The 21,697-nt window shown below is 40.8% G+C and overlaps 1 protein-coding gene across 2 annotated transcripts in view; it reads right to left on the reverse strand.

Moving 5' to 3' along the window:
• Positions 1-1,076: 1,076 nt before the first annotated feature.
• The window catches only part of ZNF438 (zinc finger protein 438), a 208,611-nt gene continuing 187,990 nt past the window's right edge, over positions 1,077-21,697 (reverse strand). The window contains exon 5 of one of the 2 annotated variants that reach the window (XR_011168035.1): positions 1,077-3,571. The gene's annotated coding sequence lies outside the window, so the exon portion shown is untranslated. The remainder of the gene's footprint in view (positions 3,572-21,697) is intronic. The other variant, XR_011168032.1, reaches the window with a different exon arrangement.

Consider the following 21,697-nt stretch of genomic DNA (forward strand, 5'->3'; position numbering starts at 1 on the left):
CCTTGCCCCAGATATCCAGACAACAGGTTGCATGCTCTGGCTGCCAAATTGATTAGACTGATAATGTTACTCCAGCATTTAAGAAATTTCGATGGCTCCCTATTGCCTCTAAGATGAACTATGTCTGTGGCTGTTAAAGCCTTTTCACAGTCAGGCTCAACCCATTTTTTAAAGACTGGCATTTTATTATTACTGTATGCTCTGGGCAATACAGATCTATTTTCCATCTCCCTCCCGGATCTTTGCAAAAACTCCATGCCCAGATTACTATCCCTCCTCACCTTGGCTCCCTTATATAGGATTTTCCCAGTTGGCAGAGTCTCCCAGTACCAAGGATGATTATTATAACTACACAGCATTTGGATTTTTTAGAGTCAATTAATTGTTATTTGTCTTGTTTTGCATATATTGTGTATTTACATACACATGAGCATGTTGTACCATACATAGTAAACTATAAGCCTCTTGAGGACAGGGACTGTTCTCGTTTTTTTCCTTTTTTTCATCTTCATCATAATGCCTAGCTCATAATGGATACTTAATAAATGCCGGTTAAATTGAATTGAATCTTTTATCCTACTGTTGAATGAATGAAATGAACAAACATTGAACATTGAAAGTCTCTATGGAATTGAACTTCATGAAGTAAAGCCTCTTTAGAATGGTAAGTTCTGGGACAGCTAGGTGGCACAGTAGATAGAGCACCAGCCCTGGAGTCAGGAGAACCTGAGTTCAAATTCAGTCTCAGACCTTTACTAGCTGTGTGACCCTGGGCAAGTCACTTAACTAATTGTCTCTCAAAAAAATAAAGTTCTTGTAATAGAGGATGGAAGCCCACTCCTATGGAGTTCTAGCTACAATGGGATACCCTACTACATGCAGTAACTCCCTATTATTCCCAGGAACACATGTAGACTCCTTGAATTTCAGACCTTTTATAACTTCTATCTGTCTTTCCAGTCATATTATGCATAGTTCCCTTTACATATGCTTAAGTCTTGTCAAACTAGCCATCATGCAGCTCCCTATACAAGACAATTCCGGCTCTCGTCTCCACACTTTTGCACATGCGTATCCCATACCTGGGATATACTCCTTCCTTACCTCTGCCTCTTAGAGTCACTCATTTTCTTCAAAATTCTTGCTTATGTGAGTTGGTCTAAGCCATTCTGGAAGGCATTTTAGAATTGCTTCCAAAAAATCACCATGCTGTGCATACCCTTTGACCTGGCTATGGAAACACTAACTAGGTCAACACACCCGAAGAGATAATGTAAAGAAGAAAAGGTCTCATATGTACAAAAATATTTATAGTAGTTTCTTTCTTATTAGACAAAAATTGTAAGTTAAGGGCTGTCCACCTATAGGGGAATAGCTAAATAAATTATAGTATATGAACATAGTAGATGTTCATTTAATAGAAGATAATTGTGCCGTAGAAATGACAAAATGGCCAATTTCAAGGGAAATTGAGAAGACCACTATGATCTGATGAAGAGTGACATGAGAAATAGGAGAATAATTTATAGAACAACAGCAATATTATAGAGAAAAACAACTTGGAAAGACTTGAGAACTCTGATCAATACAATTATAAACCATGAATCCAAAAGACTGAATATGCAATTCACATATCACCTCTTGACATAGAAAGGCAATGAACTTGAAATGAGAGAGAGAGAGAGACCAAGAGGCAGACAGACAAACAAAGTTGCATGTTCAGGGATGGCCAATGTTTTGGGGTTTTTTTTGGACATGCATAGGTTTCATTTGTTTTTATTGTTCAGTGAGGGGAGAAGCGTGCTGTGGGAGGGACAGATTATTATAAATGCCTATAAAATAAATTTAAAATATATTTTTAAAAATCAGATTTGAGCTCTTACCCCCCCTACATGAGTCCTTTCTGAATCTCTCTAATTTCTGGTGCCTCTCCTTCAAAATCACCTTTGATTTCTTTTATAAATATTTTGTGTACACTTATTTTGTATATACTTAATATGGCTACAGGTTGTCTCCCATAAAAGTAGATTTCAAACTTTTTAAATTGCTCATAATTCTCTCTATAAAAGTTTTTTGAGGATATACTCATAATATACGTATATTTATTTAGAAGCTATAACCTATACTTCTACATTAGAATACTACGTACATTAGAAAACACATGAAAAGACAAGAAGATAATGAAATGAAGATGAAATTGACAAAAAAATTTTTAAAAGATTTCATTTTATTTATCAATAAAAGAAAACATTTCTGTTTTCAGCAAAACATTACTGATAAAAAAAATTTCATGAGAGCAATGTAATTGAATATACATGATCAAAGTTGACATTTTTGTTTAACACTTTTTGATATAGTCATTTCAAGACCTGGTTCTAAGTTCAGCTTATTCTGGTACTTTTTAAAAATGGATGTTACATCTGAAAAGATGTCTTGCAAAGATCTGTAGATCCCAGTGGTCAGCCACACTTAATCATGATGCAATTTTTTCAATCCTATCTACCAATTATACAAAGGTTTCTATAGAAATTTTGTTAGTAAACTTCCGTCTTCTTTAATGTCAATCAGTCATTCTTTCAAAATACTAAGAAGGTCTCATATTTTTATATGTTTAACAAATGGGTTCAAAACCCACTGAAATTTTCAATATGGAAGAATTTTAAGTAGTCTGAAACCATAAACTCACTTTATGGGGCATGTGTAAATGCAATATATTATGATATGCTAAAAGCAAACTAGTGGGTGAAGGTACCACTGTAACTTCTCAATAGGATGGAAATTCTAGTTTCTTCTTGGAATACCTTGGCTGCATGATAGTATGACAATCAGACCAAAGGAGGGTGCCAGTGTTAATTCATATAATAAATATTAGTCAATCTTAATTTCTTTAGTAAACAAATATTTAGCAAAAGAAATTTCTTTAATTAATATTAGTAAAGCTAAATGTAGATAGAAATTCCAATATTTTCTTCCCATAGCCTAGTGGATTGTCTTATGTATCTCCTGGGAGGCATTTGTCCTACTTAGGACTTATAGAATGTAAGCTCCTTGCGGGAAAAGGGCTGTTCATTTATAACTTTGTATCTCCAGTGCCTAGGATAGTTCTTGGCACAAAGTAGGTAATTAGTACATGCTTGTTGATTAATTGGTTGTTATTGAGATTCTGACCTGATAGGCAGACTTCGATAGCTTGTTGGAAAATGAATTCAGTCAACTGAGAGCCATCCTAGGGCGGGAAGGACTTAAATTAGTAACTCATTATAGCACTTCCTCTGCATATAAATTCAGCAGTCTTAATTGAGACAACCATACAGCTGAATGGCTGCCTAGAAAACTGGGACCATAGGCAGACTCCAGAGCAAGAAAATTGTATAGAGGAACTGAGACAGAAATAGTTGTCCAGAAAACTTGCAAATTTGAGTCAGCTGGAGAACATAATCTTCCCCACCACTTCCCCAGCCCCTCCAGGGGCAACCTTACAAAACTCTCCTTGGCCTGTCTTCCCAGGGTCATTGGAACAGGTCACCTTGATTCAGTGAGATTGGGTCACCTCTTCTACCACCTTCAGCCTCTAGGAAGGAAAGGGGAAAGGGCATGTTATCGAAATGAGTATAATAAGGAAGTCAGTACGGTAGGAAGGCAGTAATTGTGGGCTGATGACCCTAAAGAGAGATCTAGAATTATTCATTTTATTTCCTACCATCCATTTCATTGAATTCATTTAATCTGTTTTGTTATTTTCATTATTTATTTAAATTCATTATTTATTTCATTATTTCATATTCATTAAGTTCATTATTTCTTTAAATTAATTCCATTAAATTCATTTAATTTCCTAATATTCTAATTTCCTTCAACTTGGTTTTCAGGAACTCCAGAGTGAAGTGAATCTGTTTTAACAGACATTGGCCATTCACTCCAGAAAAAAAAAAAATCCCATTCTCAAGAAATTTGGGACTGGTTACATTGGCAGAGGGCTCTTTGGCTACAAAGTGAGAAAATTCATGTTCCCAAACATGAATTTTATATTTATATATTTTGCTGACTTGGGAGAATCAGCATCCACTTTGGGTAACTGGCCTTACAATGACCTTGCTTCTTTACGGAAAATGTTAAGGGCATTTTATTTAGAAAGATTTGTTTTTCCATGGCCTCAGTCGTCTGTGTTTTTCTCATTCTTTTTAAAGGATATTCACAAGCAGACAAAACTGTTTCTGGAGCTCATTACTTTTAGTTACTGACTCTCACGAGTCATCAGAAACTTTTTTCCCCCTTGATACATTATGGTTCCTTTTGAGGGTTCTACTATTGCAAACACCAGAATTTGTACGTTGGTGCATTTGGTAAAACTGGCATGCAATTTATTTTTGGTTTGTATACTCAGAGTGCAGATGTTGAATAGTAGGATAGTAGGGAATCTTCAACCCTGGGCTAGGTTTCACAAATGCAGAGAGATTTCCCCTTTCATAGAATCTGTGGGATATGTTTCCCTTAGAGATCTGGTCTTTAAACAATTTAATACCAGGAAGTGGCCTGACCAGTGGCTTTGAGACTTAGATGAATAAATACTTTAACTCCTAATTTGGGGGGTAGGGGATGTGGGAAAAAGAAATGATAGGGAATTAGAGACCACAGATGGACAGCAGAAGTAGAACTTTAGTATCACCAATACTAAAAATAATTAAAGGAATAATTAAAGCCAATAGAGGATTTATAGACATTCGTGACACAGGAATGAAAAAGCATGGAAGGATTGTGTTCTGCACTGATCTAGGGAGAATCCATACTGATTCTCACCTTCTCCTGGAAGTGACCTCTCTGGACCTCTATGTCTTCATTCATAGTCATGAGAATTGACTAGGTAATCTTTAAAGACCCTTCTAATTCTAAAATTTTGTGATTCTAGAATATACTGACTCATTCTAAACTCAGAAGTTTCTTTGGAAAGTCCAACTATTCTTCTCAATTCAATCCTGCAAAAATTGACTAAGCATCATCCAAAATATGGGGGCACTGTTGTTACATATGGACAATACAGAGTTGAACGGTGATGTAGCCTCTGCCCTCGACCATCTTATATTTTGCTGGGAATGATCTGACATGTACATAAATAAATATAATGTAGGTAAGAACAAAGGAGAGAGCCACACATCCAGGAAAACTGGAGGAGGAAGAGCACATTTTCCAGGATGGAGGGGAGGAGAAAATCAAAGAAGATTTCATTCATGAGGTGCCACCTGGACTGAGCATTGAAGGAAAATAGGTTTCTGGCAGGCAGAGATGAAAGGGGCATATATTGTGGGCATGGAGGATTTAACCTGGATGAATGTAGGGAGACCCAGCAAGGGTAGGGAAGTGCTGGCAGTCTAGTCTGGGTGGAATGTAGAATGGATGAAGGTGAAAAATGTGAAATAATGCCAGAAAATAGATGGAACCAGATTGGGGAGGGCACTTAAGTGCCAAGCTAAGGAGTTTGTAGCCCATTCTAGAAGCAATAAGGAGCCACCACAGACTATTTGAGCAAGGGAGTGTAGACCAGGCTCCAGGAAGATTATCGTGAAAGTGATGTGGAGGTTGGTTTGGAGAGGGGAGAATCTGGAGGTCAGAAGACCAATGAGAAGACTACTAAAATAATTCAAGGAAGAAGGAATGGCTGCTTGAATTAGAGTAGAGAGGAAGGGAACAGGTGATGTGGAAATTGAATTGTGAGGACTTCTCAGTTGATAGTTTAAGGCTTACCACACACAATGCATAAGGTGATGACAAACACAGACATGAACAAAATAATTTTTTTTAAAGGTAATTGGGATTAAGTAACTTGCTCAAGGTTACACGGACAATTATTTTTTGTGTGGGAGTCAAGTATCTGAGGCCAAAACCGATCCTGGGTCTCCCAACACCAGGGCCAGCGCTTTTACTCACTGCGCCACCTGGCCACCCCTATGAACAAAATTCTTAATTAGTTAATAAACATTTATTAAGAATTTACTCTGAGCCAGGCACCGTGCTAAGTGCTGGGAATAAAGAGAGATGCAGAAGACAGGACTCACTCTCAAGAAGCTCCCAACCTAATCCATTCTGGAGAAGAGTGGGTTATCTTTATGCCAAACGCTTCAGTGGGTGGGAAACTGGAGATTGCCCTTAGATGTATCAATGGCCCAAATATTCCAGGGGGTGCAGAAGACAACAATAAGTGCTTAATAAATGTTTACTGATTGGTTGAAAAAAAAGTTTGATTTTTACTTTTTTTTGTCCTTATTCTTCAACACATTCTCCTAAAAAGAGAAGGGAAGGAAAGGAAAGAAAAGAAAGGGAAAGGAAGGGAAGGAAAGGAAAAGGAAGGGAAAGGAAGGGAAAGGAAAGGAAAAGAAGGAAAGGGAAAGAAAGGGAAAGCACACTACTACGCACCAGGCACCAAGCTAAAATATTACCTAATCTAAAAAGTCTAGCAAGGGTTTTAGACAAGATAAAAAATTCTTAATATTTTTAGTTGAATGAAAAAGAAGGTTTTTACTATGCTACCACACACTCCACCACATAGAAACCCTTCCTTGTAACAACTATGTACTGTCCAGTAAAACAAATCGACACATCAACCAAATCTGAAGATACATTTCTCCTTCTCTACCTTTACTTCACCACCTCTTTACCAAGAGATGGAAGAGGAGGCCAGTCATTTGCTAATTCTCCTACTTCACATGGTCCTTTCCCATTCTAAAGGTCTGGGAAAGCAGAATACATTGACATGGAGGAGGATGCCACCAGAATTGGGGACCAATGATGAAGCCATTATCTGGGGAAAGATTTCTTTGTCTTATGGGGGAGGGCGAGGCAGGAGTCAAGGCAGAGTCTCAAAACAGAATGTTCTGGAAACTCTGGTCCATCGTATGCATCTCCACTTGTCTGAGGGGCCCCTTCTATAAGCCCACCCTGAGGAGGGAGGTGTTGGATGTTTTCAAAGGAAGCGCTAGCTCTCCCCAAATGCTTCTTCCCTTCCTAGGTCACATTCCATAGTGCACAGGGTCTTGGCTAGTTCTTTGGGATCAGTTCAGAGGCACTGCATGATCAGGCAAGGAAAGGCAGGACAGAAACATGTGTAGTTTCTTGTTCAGCCCACCCCCACATCTCTCCAGATGTGGCTTTAGTCTCCTTGGATTCTAAATATTGTATTTAATTCTCTTGACCAGATGATATTAATTGAAGCTGTCTCCAAAGTATGACTTTAAAAGTTTCACTGAAAATGAGAGAGAAAAAAGAACTAATTCACTGAACCTGGAAATAGGGCACTAATTGACCTTTTAATGCTGTATGTTCAACATGACACTGTGCCATCTGCATATGCAATTAGGTCAGTAATTAATAATGTAAAACTTTCTATTTCCTTTATATAGACTATGGCTTCGAAGCCACAGTCAAAGAAACTGGGAACAAGACACATCAAAGCACCAGATGCTTCCACATCTTTCCCAACAACTATCTGTGTAAGTCAAGAACCCCAACAGAGGGTCTCTCTGTTCCCAAGAACAAAAGCTCTGGGGATATGACCTGAGGATCTCTTCCCTGAATAGAGCTTGTCAGAGCAGAGAATTATTGGAAGGAACTGACCAACTCTTATTGCCCGACTGTATGAAATATTCTCGTGACATTAAAAGGTAGGGGAGATCCAATCTAATCTAATCCAGCAAGCATTTAATAAAAGACTACTATGTTCAAGGCCCTAAAGACACCAAGACAAGATGAAAATCATAGATCAAGGAGGAGAATTTCTAGTGTTTCCTTCTTTGAGGGGAGAGCTAATTTTTGGCAGAATCCAGCAAGAGAGAAAAAGGAACTTTATTTAATGACAAGATGTGTCTGAAAGAAAACCTGGGTAGTCATCTCCCCATAACAATGAAGTCTATGCATGTTGGCATCATCAATTAGCACTATAATTTGGTTAGAAGAGACTCCCAAAAGTCTATTTGGATTTTTAAAAAAATCTCTGCCCATATTACATGTGAATCAAAAGTGACCCTAGCCAGGCTTGAGGTAGAGGAACAGATTTTTTTTTTTAATTCAAATTTTGTTGCTGTTTATTTTGATATCACGGTCACTTCTGGATACATATCTACTCCCCCTACCTCCCCACCAGGGAGTGTCCTCTAGTAACAAAACAGATGAGCAAAACTAACCAGCACCATGACCATGTATGATAGCATATGCTCCTTTCTGCACCCCTGACCCCTCACCTTTCCAAGGAAAGGAGGATGGTATGCTTCTTCATTTCTTCTCTGGTACCAAGATTGGTCACTACAATTATATGACATTCCATTTATCCCACAGCATCAATTCATACCAGTCTTCTCACGTTTTTCTGAATTCTCCATATTCATAATTTCTTTTTAGTGCAATGAAATTTCACTACACTCATATGCCATCATTTGCTCATCAGTTTCCCAATCCATGGGCAGTCACTTTATTTCCAGTTCTGAGTGACCACAAAAAGTGTTGCTGTGGATATTTTGTTATATAGTAACTCTTTCTTTCTGTCTTTGACTTTCTTGGGGTATTATGTCTAGATAACTGAATGTGTTCATTCTCTTGTGACGAGGCCTAAGAAGACAATGCGGTACTTCTAGAAATGGGATCTTGAAGTTTGTACCAGCCAGGTAAACAGTGATATTTGGAGACAGGGGAGAGAAACAAGAAATGAAAAGCCTTAAAGCTTTTTGAGAAACTAAAATCAGAGAATATACAGAAGGATTTAGTAAGTAGAGGTTGGTGGAGACAGGGGAAGGTCAGTTTCTTTTAGACTTTTTCTAGGCTTTGTAGCAGGAAGCTGATCAAAGAAATCTAGTGAGCAGAATCCAAAGGAACACTCAAGGTCAGGTCTATTGTTAAAAGAAGAATCATTTTGACATGGAATTAAGGGCAGGCCTGGGGTTGAGACAGGAAGTGTCAAGGCTTATTAGCACATCTGTGTCCATCACGTCAACTGGCCTTGTCTTCATTTCCTTGGCCAGTTTTACCAAGTCTTTTAGAGCAGTGCTACCATTGGCTTGGGAATAGCCATTTGGATGAAGAAGTGTAGTGGGTTCCTACCAAAACGAACTTTCTTCCTTCTGCCCAAACTCACTGCCTATCTGCCATTGGATAGAGCTTAGATAGCTCTTGTGGACCTTATTATCTGGTTACCCTGCTTGCAATTCTTGGTCTTTTTGCCAAAATGGAATCAAATACCTGGGTTTAAATCTGGCCTCAGACACTTACTAGCTCTATGACCCTGGGCAAGTCACTTAACTCTGCCTCAGTTTTCTCATCTGTAAAATGAACTGGAGAAGGAAATGGCAAACCACTTTTGCCAAGAAAACCCCAAAAGGGGTCATGAAGAGTTAAATATGATTGAGAGAGACTGAACAATGACAACAATGTCCCTTCCAGCTCTGCATCTATAATGAAGAAGAAAATGATGATGGTGGTGGTGATTGGCATTTATGTAGCCCTTCAAGGTTTGCAAAATACTTCATACATATCACTCATTCAATTCTCATGCCAGTCCTGGGAGGTAGATATAATGTCATTTTGCAAATGAGAAAGCGGAAGCAGAAAGAGGTTAAGTGACTTGCCAAGAAATAAACAATTAGTATCTGAGACTGGATTGCTTCATCAAGTGGAGAAACCTTTAACAAGTTCACTGTGGTTTGTACTTCTTGCCAAAATCTGGGAGTTAAGAAGCAAAGAAGATCCAAAAATGGGTAGGAGTCCCAAGAAGGAGGACCTGAAGCAAAACAGAAGGGCACCCAAAGAAGTGTGGCTTGGGGGCAAAGGTCAGGAGAGGACAGCAGTGACAAACCAAAATGACAGCCTTGGTGCTTGGCCAGGCTCCTGATACCCTGCGTAGTGACAAGGTAGGAAGGGTTGGAGCCACTCTGAAAAATGGAGGTGAAGGGAAGTTAGCAATAAGGCTGCTGTAGTAGCTTATGTTTAGTGTGTTGTGGGCAGGCAGGAGACCCTTTGAGGTACTGGTTTTAAACAAGTATTCCTGAAACTGGTTCAGAAAACCCAAGTGTTGGCTGGACCCTCCAGCCTACTCAGTATTCCAGAATGTCCCAAAATTTATTTTATCTTGAAAATAGGTGGTTGAGACCTTTAACTCCTCCAGAGTGCCTAGAGGTCTAGCACCTTGGGAATCTCTGGGGTTGATGGATGCTCCTAGGGTCACAGACTTAGAATTAGAAAGGGTATTAGAGGCCTCCAAGTCAACCCCTCCCCCATTTTCAAGTATGAGAAAGGTAAGTGACTTGTCCAAGGTTACTTGTCACATATGACTGAGAAGGGATTGAATTCAGGTTCTCCTACCATGTTACAAACCTTGTTCTCTAGAAAATGATATTTCAAAACAACACTTCTGATTTACCTCACTAGGGTTGTCCACAATGTACATACCCAAAAGAAGAGAACGCTAAAGCCCCTTTTGCCACTCCCCATTTCTAAGGAAAGGATGACTTTCCACTTTCCACCCTGTTGTCTAAACCTCAGGGTCTAAACCAGAACCATGTGTGTGACCCATGTGACTCAAGTCAACTCACTAACCTTCTCTGCGCTTCAGTCTCTCATCCATAAAAGGAGAGGCTTGGAAGCTATGACCTCTCAGGTAACCTCCAGCTCCAAATCCATGATCCTATCACCAAGTCCATGAAAGCAAAACAGCTCGGGCATTCCAGTGTTCTCAGCAAGAAAAAGGAACTGCTCTGATGTAAATGCCAGCTAGTTCACATGTGGATGGCTGGAAAACTCACCCACCGTGTGAGTAAGGAAACTGGAAGGAATGTTAAGTCTTCCCTGGGATTTCATTTGACAGCTTTCTGGCTCTGTGGACTGGGGCAAGATCATCTCTTCACTCTTTAAAGAAAAAAAGAAAAGAAAAAAAAAACCAGGCAACCAACCCCAAACCACCCAACCCTCTGAAATAACAGCTCAATGGAAAAAAATGTGCAGTTCAGAAATGACCACAGTCAGTTTTGCAGCCTTCTCTCTTTTCAGAGGCGGCACATTTTCTGTAATTGGACATCGAGCTTGTTCTACTTTTTCCTTGCCAGGCAAACATACAGTAAATGGTCAGCTTGGACCATGTAATCTCTTCCCCATAAAGCCGCCGACATCTGTTGCCCAGTTGTTGCGTGGCTGGAACATTAATGTAGCTTCTAATTTCACTCTCTGAGTTCAACATAAAAAAGTTTTTAATGAGTACATGTAATTCATACTTTCCAACTTCAGAAAGCCCTGAAAGAAAACCCTTGGCTTTTATGACTGACAGCTCTGAAATACGAGAGCATTAAAAAAAATCCATTTCCTCCCCATTCTCCTTAATACATTAACTTAAATATGTTACCATCTTCCTTTCCCAATCGAGATTTTCAAACATTTATTAGTATTTGTATTTTAATAGGAATAGTGTTGTATTTGGAATCTGAGGACCTGGGTTCAGATCCTGCCACTTACTAGCTATAGGACATTGGGAAATTTAACCCCTCTATTAATTGTGGGGTTTGACTAGAAAATTTCTAAATCCCCTTCCAAAATCTACAATCCATCACAAAAAAATCTTTGTTCCAATCTGGTAATTGTCCAGCTGATTTAATTTCTCAGTTTATATGCTAGTTTTTAGAAGAGCTACTGATAAGGTATGTCATGTTATTCTTGTAGAGAGGATAGTGAAATAAAGATTAGATTGATATTACCAACAGATAGATTCAAGATTGGTTTACATGGCCAAACTCAGACTAATTGCTAATTGTTCAATATCATTGTGGCAAGAGGTCTCCTGTGGAATATTCTCAGAATGCTCTGCCTAGGCTTGTACTGTTTAACATTTTGATCAGTGACATAGATAAAGGTATGGAAGAGATTATACAAAGCCAGGAGAGATAGTTAACACACTGGATGAGAGTCAGGCTTCAAAATAATCTTTAATGGCTAGAGAATTGGCTTGCATTTAATAAGTTGAAATTCAATAGGGATAAATGAAAAGTTTTACACGTGGGCACAAGATATCAATTTCAAAAAAAAAGATGAGGGAGGCATGATTAGACAACTGTTTCTCTGGAAAAAATCTCTAGTGGTGTTAATAGAATGTGAGCATGATATGAGTCAACAGGTTGATATGACAGCCAAAAAACTAATATAATCTTGAGCTATGTTGAGGGGAAGAGTTTTCAGGAATGATTAGGGGTGTGCTCATAAATGTTTAACAACTGACTCTATGACTCTCTTGAGTCTCCTATGAGGTGGGTCCCATATGCCACTGGATGTGATAGTCCCATTGTACTCTGCCCATGTCACGTCTCCTCTGTAGCACTGTACTCCATTCTGGGCACCACAGTTTAAGATATTCATTGTGAATTAGAGATTGTGCAGAAGAGGGTAAGTAAGATACCAAGAGCCTTAAGTTCCTGTCACATCCGTTTCAATTGAAGGAAATGGGAATGTTTATCCTGAAGAAGGGAAGACTCAGGAGTGGGGGTGAGACACAATAGTATTTGAAGGGTTGTCAAGTAGAGGAGGGATTAGGCAGTGCCAGAAGTAATGAATGGAATTTATAAAGAGGAAAATTGAGGTTTGCTATCAGGAAAAACTCCTAACAATTAGAGCTGTCCAAGAACGGAATATGATGCCTTGAAATATGGTGGGATCCCCTTCCTTGGAGATCTTTGAAAAGAGGCGAGAGGGTCACTTGTTGGGTATGTGATGGCAGCAATTTCTTTCATTTATGGGTTGAGCTAGATGGCTGCTAAGATCCCTTCCAACTCTCAAATTCTATGAGCTTATTTACTACAGCTAGATTAGTAAATAAAAGTTGTATCATCCCCCTCCTCTAGCACAGACAGAATCCCATTTGTCTATTTATAAACAATTGAAAGTTGGCGTTCATGAAATTAATCCTTGACTCATGGTGGGAGAATACAGTTCTAAAACTCGCTTTTATTCTCCTATCTGTTTATGTTGAAGAAAGATGGAATCAGTAACCATTTGAAATTCACCTTTCCCATTTTCCTCTCTGGGTACAGCCTCCAGTCTGGACCAGAAATGGATTCTGGTTTGTTTGGAGTAATTATAGACTGGCCTCTTGCTTCAGAGCTTTACTCACATTAACTTATAGGGTTTTATTTGTACCCTTGTTGTTGTAGTTCTAGGAACAGGACCAAAAAGACCAGAGCAGAAGAATTTGCTATCAGTAACATCACATTAGCAGGTCTCCCTGTAGCTGTATACATTAGTAACCAAACACTTGAATCATTTCAAAAGTTATGCCATTTCCCTTTGGAGACTTTCTCTATTTAAAATTTGACGAAGTTTTCAGAGTGATTATAGAGGTCCCAGAATGAACTTTTAAAAAATGTGGCATGTTAACGGCGGCTGAATGTACTGCAGATGTTTGGCAAACACTCATACCCTGCATTGCCAAGTATATTTCTGTCCAGCCATAGGAGGGCAATGAGGTAAATTCTAAAGCATGAAGAGTTGAAAGGGTTAATTCACAAACTGATTTTGCTTTTTATGGGACATTAAGGTGTCAGCTTGCCCACTTCAGTCTCCAGCATGGTCAGGAAGCAAGGATACTGACTGAACGATGAATTCAACTCAACCATTTTTTACTGAACATCTACATCTATTAAGTGCTTTTCCAGTGCTTCTGGCTTTTGTTATTATTATTACTATCATTGATTGATTTGTCATTTCATTCATTTATATATGCAGAACATATTTCCATATTAGCCATGCCATGGTGGGGAAAGAGTAATAAAAACAAAGTGAGGAAAAAAAGTTGCTTCAATCTGAATTCAGATTTCAATGGCTGTCTCTAGAGGTGGATGACATTTTATCATGGGGCCTTTGGAACTGACTTAGATCATTGTACTGAGCAGAGCAGACAAGTCTTTCACAGGTGATCATTACACAACACTGCTGTTACTGTGTACAGTGTTCTCCTGGTCCTGCTCATTTCACTTAGCATCAGTTCATCTGAGTCCTCCCAGGTTTTTCTGAAACCATGCTGCTCATCATGTCTTACAGCACAACAGTATTCCATCAGAATCATATGCCACAACTTGTTCAGCCACTCCCCAATGGGTGGGCATCCTCTCAATTTCCAATTCTTTGCCACCACAAAAAGAGCTGCTATAAACATTTTTGTGCACATACATCCCTTTCCTTACTGTTTGATGTCTTTGGGGCACAGACCTAGTGCTGGTATTGCTGGGCCATAGAGTATGTATAGTAGAGTATGTATAGCAGAGTTCCAGATTGTTCTCCAGAATAGTGGGACCAATTCACAACTCCAACAGTGCATTAGTGTCCTTATTTTTCCACATCCCCTCCAGCATTTATTGTTTTTCTGTTGACATGTTAACCACATTGATAAGTATAAGGTGGTACCTCAGAATTGTTTTCATTTGCAGTTTTCTAATTAAGAGTTATTTAGAGCATTTTTTTCATGTGACTATTGACAGCTTTGAATTGTTCTCCTGAAAACTGCCTGTTCGTATCTTTTGACCATTTCTCAGTTGGGGTTTTCCAATGCTTCCATAATGATGTGGAATTGACACTGCCTTTCCAAAGGCCATGCCAGATGAGTGTAAATTCAGATTACTCCTACTGAAGTCTGAATACAAGCTACATGGATGGGATGGGCTGCATGGCTGTTTGTTGGCTGAGGATCAGGCTAGCTGAGTGTGGGGAGGCTCATTGTGGGGGTGAATTTTTCAGTCAGAGATTTCTTGAGGCCTATAGTCTAAGGAACAGAAAGACTGTGAGCTTTATCAATGGAAGGCATTGCGACGCTGATGTGAAACTAGGGATCTTGGAAGTATATAGCAAAGTTCTGTGACTAGTCCTGGGGAATAAAAGATGGATAGACAAATGCCCTAATGGCAAGCCCTAAGAAGGACACTGAATTGAGCCCAAAGTTCATGACGTCCCAGAGGACAGTAGACCTTTTCTATGAAACAGAGAAGAACTCTGGTGTTTTTCATTGGGAATCAACCAACAGAGAGTCAGAGTGATATAGTGGGAAAGAGGGCTGTATTGGGAAGCAGAGGACATGGGTTCAGATTCTATTTCAACTACTTATTACCTATGACTGTAGGCAACTCACCTCACTGGGCCTCCGTTCCCCCATCTGTAAAATGAAGTGGGCAAAGTAGATAGCCTCAAATGTCTCTCCCAACTGTATATCCACGATCATAGGTAGAAAGTTCCAGGACAAATAACCCTAGAGTACGATACATGCATATGTCCAGATTTCCCCCAGTAAGAACCAGGGAGAGAGGAATGGATTGTGATGTGGGAAGAGAAGAAGAGAAGTAACAAGGGGAGAAAGGGATAATGAACTTCAGAGCTAGAAGAGAACCTAGTAAATTTAGTCCAGATCCCTTACTTTACAGAGGTAGCCAGACTCTGGACTTGTTCTCCCCACCCACTCACACACTAATACAGGTCCCCAGAATTTGGCTGGCCACCCTCCCACTAGGGTCTAAGGGCACCCCTGAGAGACAGGCCTTCTTCTCTAATGCTATCAGCTTGGATCTCATTCTGATGTGCTTTTCTCACTATTGGTCCCTGCCCAATATTTCCTCAGTATCATCGATACCAGTGATTAATTCTTTGAATAACAATTTAGCCGATTGATATCTCCTCAATATTGATAAACAATTAACATAAATTAGCTTCTGTTAAGGGTTATTTGCTGAAAGGATTACAGCAATGTTAGAAGTACAAGCACATCCCCAGAACCAAGCTACATTCCTCCCTAAATGGCTTTGGTCCTACTGAGGACAGTAGATTTTACATTAAAACATTTATCCACTAAGGTCCCTACTTAAGCCACGTGGCGTTGCAATAGATGTAGTCTCTCCCTAGTTTGTAGGACACAGCGTGTTGGCTTCAGGGGGTCAATCCACTGTTAGGCTGGGTCAAACAGGTGACTCCTCAGGGCTACATCGGCATCTCACCCAGTTCAGCTGCTGTGGCTACAGCAGTCTCTGTCATCGCTAGACCTCTACTAGCAACTCAGACCTTTGGAGATCTCAAAAGGCCCCAGACTGAGGAAAGGAGGCAGCCCCATCCCAGACATGTGTACCCGCTACTAGCCCTTTGGAGCTCAGAGAGTCATCCTTGAACCTCATGGCCAGCAGGAAGGGGGGAGGAAGTGAGTTTTTCTATTGGAGCCTTTAGTATGCATTCTCAGTTATGGCCAGCAGATACAAGAGGCTCTTCTTTATATTGTATAGTCACAGAATACTTGTGGATGCCCTGAATGCAGGCAGGTTCCTTCCATACCATGTCAGCATGCCCTAACAGAAGCAGGCTCCCCAAGCATTCCCAAGCTTGGCAGAAGACAGTGCATGCTCTCAGGACTGGGCCCTCATTGGTCAGTCCCCTTATGGTCTCAGAGTGAGAAATTGAGGGCTGAAGAGTTATTAAAGTTACCTGTCCAAGGTCTTGTGGGGAGTAATAGCAGGACCAAGATTTGAGAGAGGGAGGGGAGGGAAAGAGAGAGGGGGGAGAGAAAGAGAGAGGGAAGAAGAGAAAGAGAAAGCTTTGGAAGGAGAGGGGGGGAAATAGAGAGAGGGAGAGAGAGATGGAAAGAGAAGGAAGGAGAGAAAGAGGGAGGAATGGAGAGAGAGGAAAGGAGAAGGGAAGACAGAGGGGGAAGTAGAGGGGGGAAGAAGGAAAGAGAAGGGAGAGAGAAAGTGGGAGGAAAGGAGAGAGATGGGGAAAGAGAGAGAGAAGGAAGGAGGGAGGAAGGGAGGGGGAAGGAGAGAGGGAGGAGGGGAGAGAGAGAGGAGGAGGAAGAAGGAAAGAAGGAAGGATGGAAAGAATGATCAAAAAGTACAGAAACATGAAATCCCAGCCTAAGTGATTCCAGTCAGGAGCGAGGATCTGGCCTGTTTCAAGGTAACGCTGGCCCTTCTCCACGCAACCTCCCGTGGAGCCCATCCCTGCACTCCCCTTTGTCTGGGCAGCAATGCAAATGCTCCTGCCACATCTGTGACTCTGTGGGTTTCCTCAGGAAGGGCTCTGTATCTCAGAAGGAGCATAAATAATGGAGGGCTTGCTATGCAGCATGCTCCAATAGAACACCAAATATAACATGCAGAACCAGGCAGAGTGTGAATTACTCCCCTTCCCAGCCAGCGAGAAGCTTACAAAGCCTCGTCCCTGAAGCCGTGGCCATGTTTTAATTGAATACGTATTTTATGCATTTGTGCCATAAATACCCTTTGGTCAGCTGCCTGGGCACCCCCAGGGCTCTGAGGGCCAGAGCTGAGAAGCACCAGCAGTGCCCTGGTTTGGGATAATTTGCGCTTCGCGGCTAAGCTCAAGTTCCCCTTCCTCACACCTTCTCCCGCATGGCCCTTTGTGGGCAGTGCCTCTGAAAGGCAGCCAGAGGAAGGGGTGGAAGAGGAAAGGGCTCTGGCAAGTTGATGGTATTTCAGACACCGAGAGGCTAATTTAATAAACTCAGCCTTTGTCTTGTTGTCGTAGAGTTATTTCAGTCGTGTTTAACTCTTCCGTGAACCCATTTGGTTTTTTTTTCCTGGCAATGATAATGCAATGGTATTGCCATTTCCTTCTCTAGTTCATTTTACAGATGAGGAAACTGAGTCAAACAGGGTTAAGTGACTTTCCCAGGGTCACACAGCTAATGAGTGTCTGAGGTCGAATTTGAACTCAGGTCTTTCTGACTCTAGGAGGGATGGTCAATCCACAGCATTACCTAGCTGTGGCCCACACCCCCACCCATACCCTCCCACCCCTGACCAAAGCAACCACCAACTGTTCCTCCCTTCCCTGTATAACTACCCCATCTCCACTTTAACTCCCATCTCCTAGGATCTCCTTTTGTCATTTTTTCCCCCTTAATATCTTTTATTTTATTTGAGGGGAGAGGGAAGAGCAAAGGGAAAAGAAGATAAAGAGGACCATGTCTCTCTTAAAACAGTTGGGTACAATTTCTATGGCCCAATCAATTCTGCTTATGATAGCAGTATCAGATCCTTCTCTCTCTAAGCCCTCACAACTAAAGTCCTGAGTGACAACTTCAGATATGTATGTCTTATGATGGACATTTCGTACACAGACATCTGTGTGTTCACACGCATACATAGTAAGATGACCAATATCTCTGTGGAGAAGCAATTTACATATAGGAAAAGTATCAATTCCAACTCCTTGAACAACTTTTTATTTTAAAGTGACATAGTCCATTTGAATCACCTCTGTGAATCCCTGTACAAATTCTTAGAGGAAACAGAATTGTTAGTTAATCATTTATTTAATGTTCATTATAACCAGCATATTTGTTTTAGATTAAATTTGTATACCTGTGTATATTCTTATTATCTCTCTCTCTCCCTCCTCCCTCTCTCCTCCTCTTTCCCTTCATATATAGGTAAATTTTATATGTATATATAATGTATATATGTTTATGTATGTGTGGCTATATTATATATATATGATCTTATTTGATTCTCGTAGTAACTCTAGGATGTCAATAGGGTGGCTGTTATTTTCCCCTTTTACAGATGAGGAGACTGAGGCAGAAAGTCATTGAGGCACTTGTCCATATCACACATCTGGGTTCATGCAGTGGCCTCCCAGAACAGCTCCCAGATCACCATCTCTCCCTCCTCCAAACCATCGTGAAGACTTTTCTAACAGAAGAGTAATCTTCCTTCCTCATTCTTTGAATCATGTCACAGTCTTGCTCTGAGAGGAGCACAGCCTTGAATGATCCCATAAATCACTAGCTGGTGAAGAGATGGGGCCAGCCCCTGACTACTTCCTTTATAAGACTTGAGGATTTGTATGTGCATGCACAGCATATGTGGAGTATGTGTGGTTGTTGATGTTGTTGCTGTTGTTTGTTTCATCAGCATAGGGAGCCCTCAGTTTGTAAACTCATTCCGGGACAATATAGGGGGATCCATTTTTATATTCATACCTTTAGAGTTATCAAGGAGAGATTGAGTGACTTCCCAAGGTCACAGAGAGAATATTGTATTTGAGTTGAAATTCCAATTAAAGGCAGGACTTGAACCCAGATCCAAGTCTAGCTCTCTGTCCAATGACATATTTCCTCTTTTTAATGTGTGGTATATGCATAATTAATATATATATATGTATGTATACACACAATATTCATTTATATATAATCATAGAAGGAATGGACAGAAAACTAGGACCATTTTCTTTGGAGGAATTCGGATCCTGATTTGATTCCAGTTGGCTGCATCACCAGACTGATCAATGTAGCACTTTTCCCCCTTTTCTGAGACTCACCTAATAGACACACAGCAAACCAAATCCCAGGCAGGGAGGAGAACACTAATAATGACACCATAACTGCTGCTTGAGGCACGATGGGTGGTTAGGAGCCATGTTCTGAGGCCCTCCCTCACTCTAGGTAGTCTAGGTACAAAAGCCAGGTGGGGGAGTCAGACTCCTCCCTTGGGCATCCAGAATGTCTAACAACAAGCCATGCACTGCACTCACTCTCAGGAGCTCTTACATGGGCTACCAGGATGGAAAGGCTTTGAATAAGGCTGGTCTGCTGCCCCACGAGCAGCCCAGCCAACCTCTGTCATGGAGGCCCGTCCCCCCAGGTAGTAAACGTTGTCGGCTTGGCCATCTATGAAACAGTTATAGAAACTCACAGCTGCTCTCAGCCCCGTGACGCACCATCTAGCTCCCCCTGCGAAAGTGCCAGAGTAGAGAAAATGGGCCTGAAATTATATGAATAATCAAATAGTTTTTGAATATTCTGCACATGAGGGCATCCAGAGTACACACTCTGATGGCAGAATCTCATCCATATTGACATTATCATGACAAATGAAACAGGAAGACACTAAGCGTCAGCTCAGTGAAAAGGCAGTTCTTCTCAGAGAGGCAAATGAAAGAGGGTCAAGACTTGTGTCTCCGTCCACTACATCATCCCACTTTGCATTGCTTGTAAGCATAATTAAACAAATCACCAGAAGGGTATCTGGGGAAGAGCACAAGATCTGGTGTCAGAGGTTCAAATCCCACCTTCAGCATGTTTCCAGTGTGCCTGGGTGACTTTGGACAAGTCACTTAACCTTGCTAGGCCTTAGTTTTCTTATCTGTGAAGTGAGAGAATTAGACTAGATAGTCTCTGACTCTTGATTTTTAAAATCTTGCCTCAGACACTTAATGGTTGTACGACCTTGGGTCAGCCACAGTTTCCTCATCTGTAAAATGGGAATCATAGAGCCTACCTCCTCCCAGAGGTGTGGTGAAGTTCCAATGAGATAATCTGTGTAAATCTTTAGAGTTATATAAATGTTAGCTACCTGCTATGATCATCTTGTGGACTCTGAAGATAATGGTAGCTCTTTGACACCATCCACAGTGAAGGATAAAAAATTTGACAAGATCTTCCAATAGAAGGTCACATATCCCTTTATATGGAGTGATTTCATTGGGAAAGTGGGCATGATGAAAATTGTGTTTGGGATCAAGAAACGAAAGAGGCCACGGTGCTGTGGACCCCTGAAAAGCTTCATACCCAAACAGCATGAACATTTTCTTCTTCACGAAAAGAGTATGAAGTTATTCAATGTGGGGAGCTCCAAACGGCATCATAAGAGCTGGAGCTGACAGGAAACGACTGATTCGAGGAGTAACAGGCAGTGCAGAACGTGTTGTCTATGTGCACAGATCCTCCAGTGGTTAGAGCAAAAGTAAGTGTAAGCATCAAATTACTAGATAGTGCAGTGGGTAGAATGTCAGGCCTGGAGCCAGGCTGACTCATCTTCCTGAGTTAAAATCTGGCCTCAGACACTTAGTAGCTGTGTGATCCTGAGCAAGTCACTTTACTCTCTTTGCCTCAGTTTCCCCATATGTAAAATGAGCTGGAGAAAGAAATGGCAAACCACTCCAGTATTTCTGCCAAGAAAACCCCAAATGGGGTCACAAAGAGTCAGCCATGACTGAAAACAATTAAACAATAACCAAGATGAAAAGATGCCATATGTGACTGTAACAACTCCAACCCAGTTCAAGAAAAAAATAAGCTGGGGCGGCTAGGTGGCCCAGTGAATAGAACACCGGCCCTGGAGTCAGGAGGACCTGGGTTTGGATCTGGCCTCAGACACTTAACACAAAAACTAGCCGTGTGACCCTGGGCAAGTCACTTAATCCTAATTGCCCTCCAAAAAGCAAAAAAATAAAAAAAAACAAGCTGTCAACTATTAAAAAATGGGGAAAGCACAGAAGTAAAGAATCCTCACTTTCACCCTTTCTAAGAGAAATTGAACTGATGTAAAAGTCGCTGTAATAAGAAGGCTGGAAAAGCTCAGCACATTTTCAATCTCTTTGCCAAGTGAATGGACCAGGAAGCCAGGGACAGCAATGTTTAGAGTAATGGCTGAACGAACGCCTTTGAATTCTAGTACTTTATTGACTTGCCATTCAGTCAATCGACTTAAACAATTATTAAGCACTTATGGTATACCTGGCACTGACTAGACTCCAGGAATAGAAAGTCAAAGCCAGAAAGAACTGAGGAGGTGGGGAAGAGTGGGGAAGGCTGAGGCTGCCTTGTGCGTGTTTCTTAAGCTCCCTTTTCCCTCAGATCCCTGCCCATAAGTGCAGAATGAGAAGACACACCTTTGCTGTGGGAGATCAGGTG

This window comes from Petaurus breviceps, unplaced genomic scaffold, assembly GCF_028583685.1.
Source record: "Petaurus breviceps papuanus isolate PSGF00001 unplaced genomic scaffold, PetGlider_PUasm1.0 178, whole genome shotgun sequence".
In the NCBI taxonomy this organism is placed as follows: domain Eukaryota; kingdom Metazoa; phylum Chordata; class Mammalia; order Diprotodontia; family Petauridae; genus Petaurus; species Petaurus breviceps.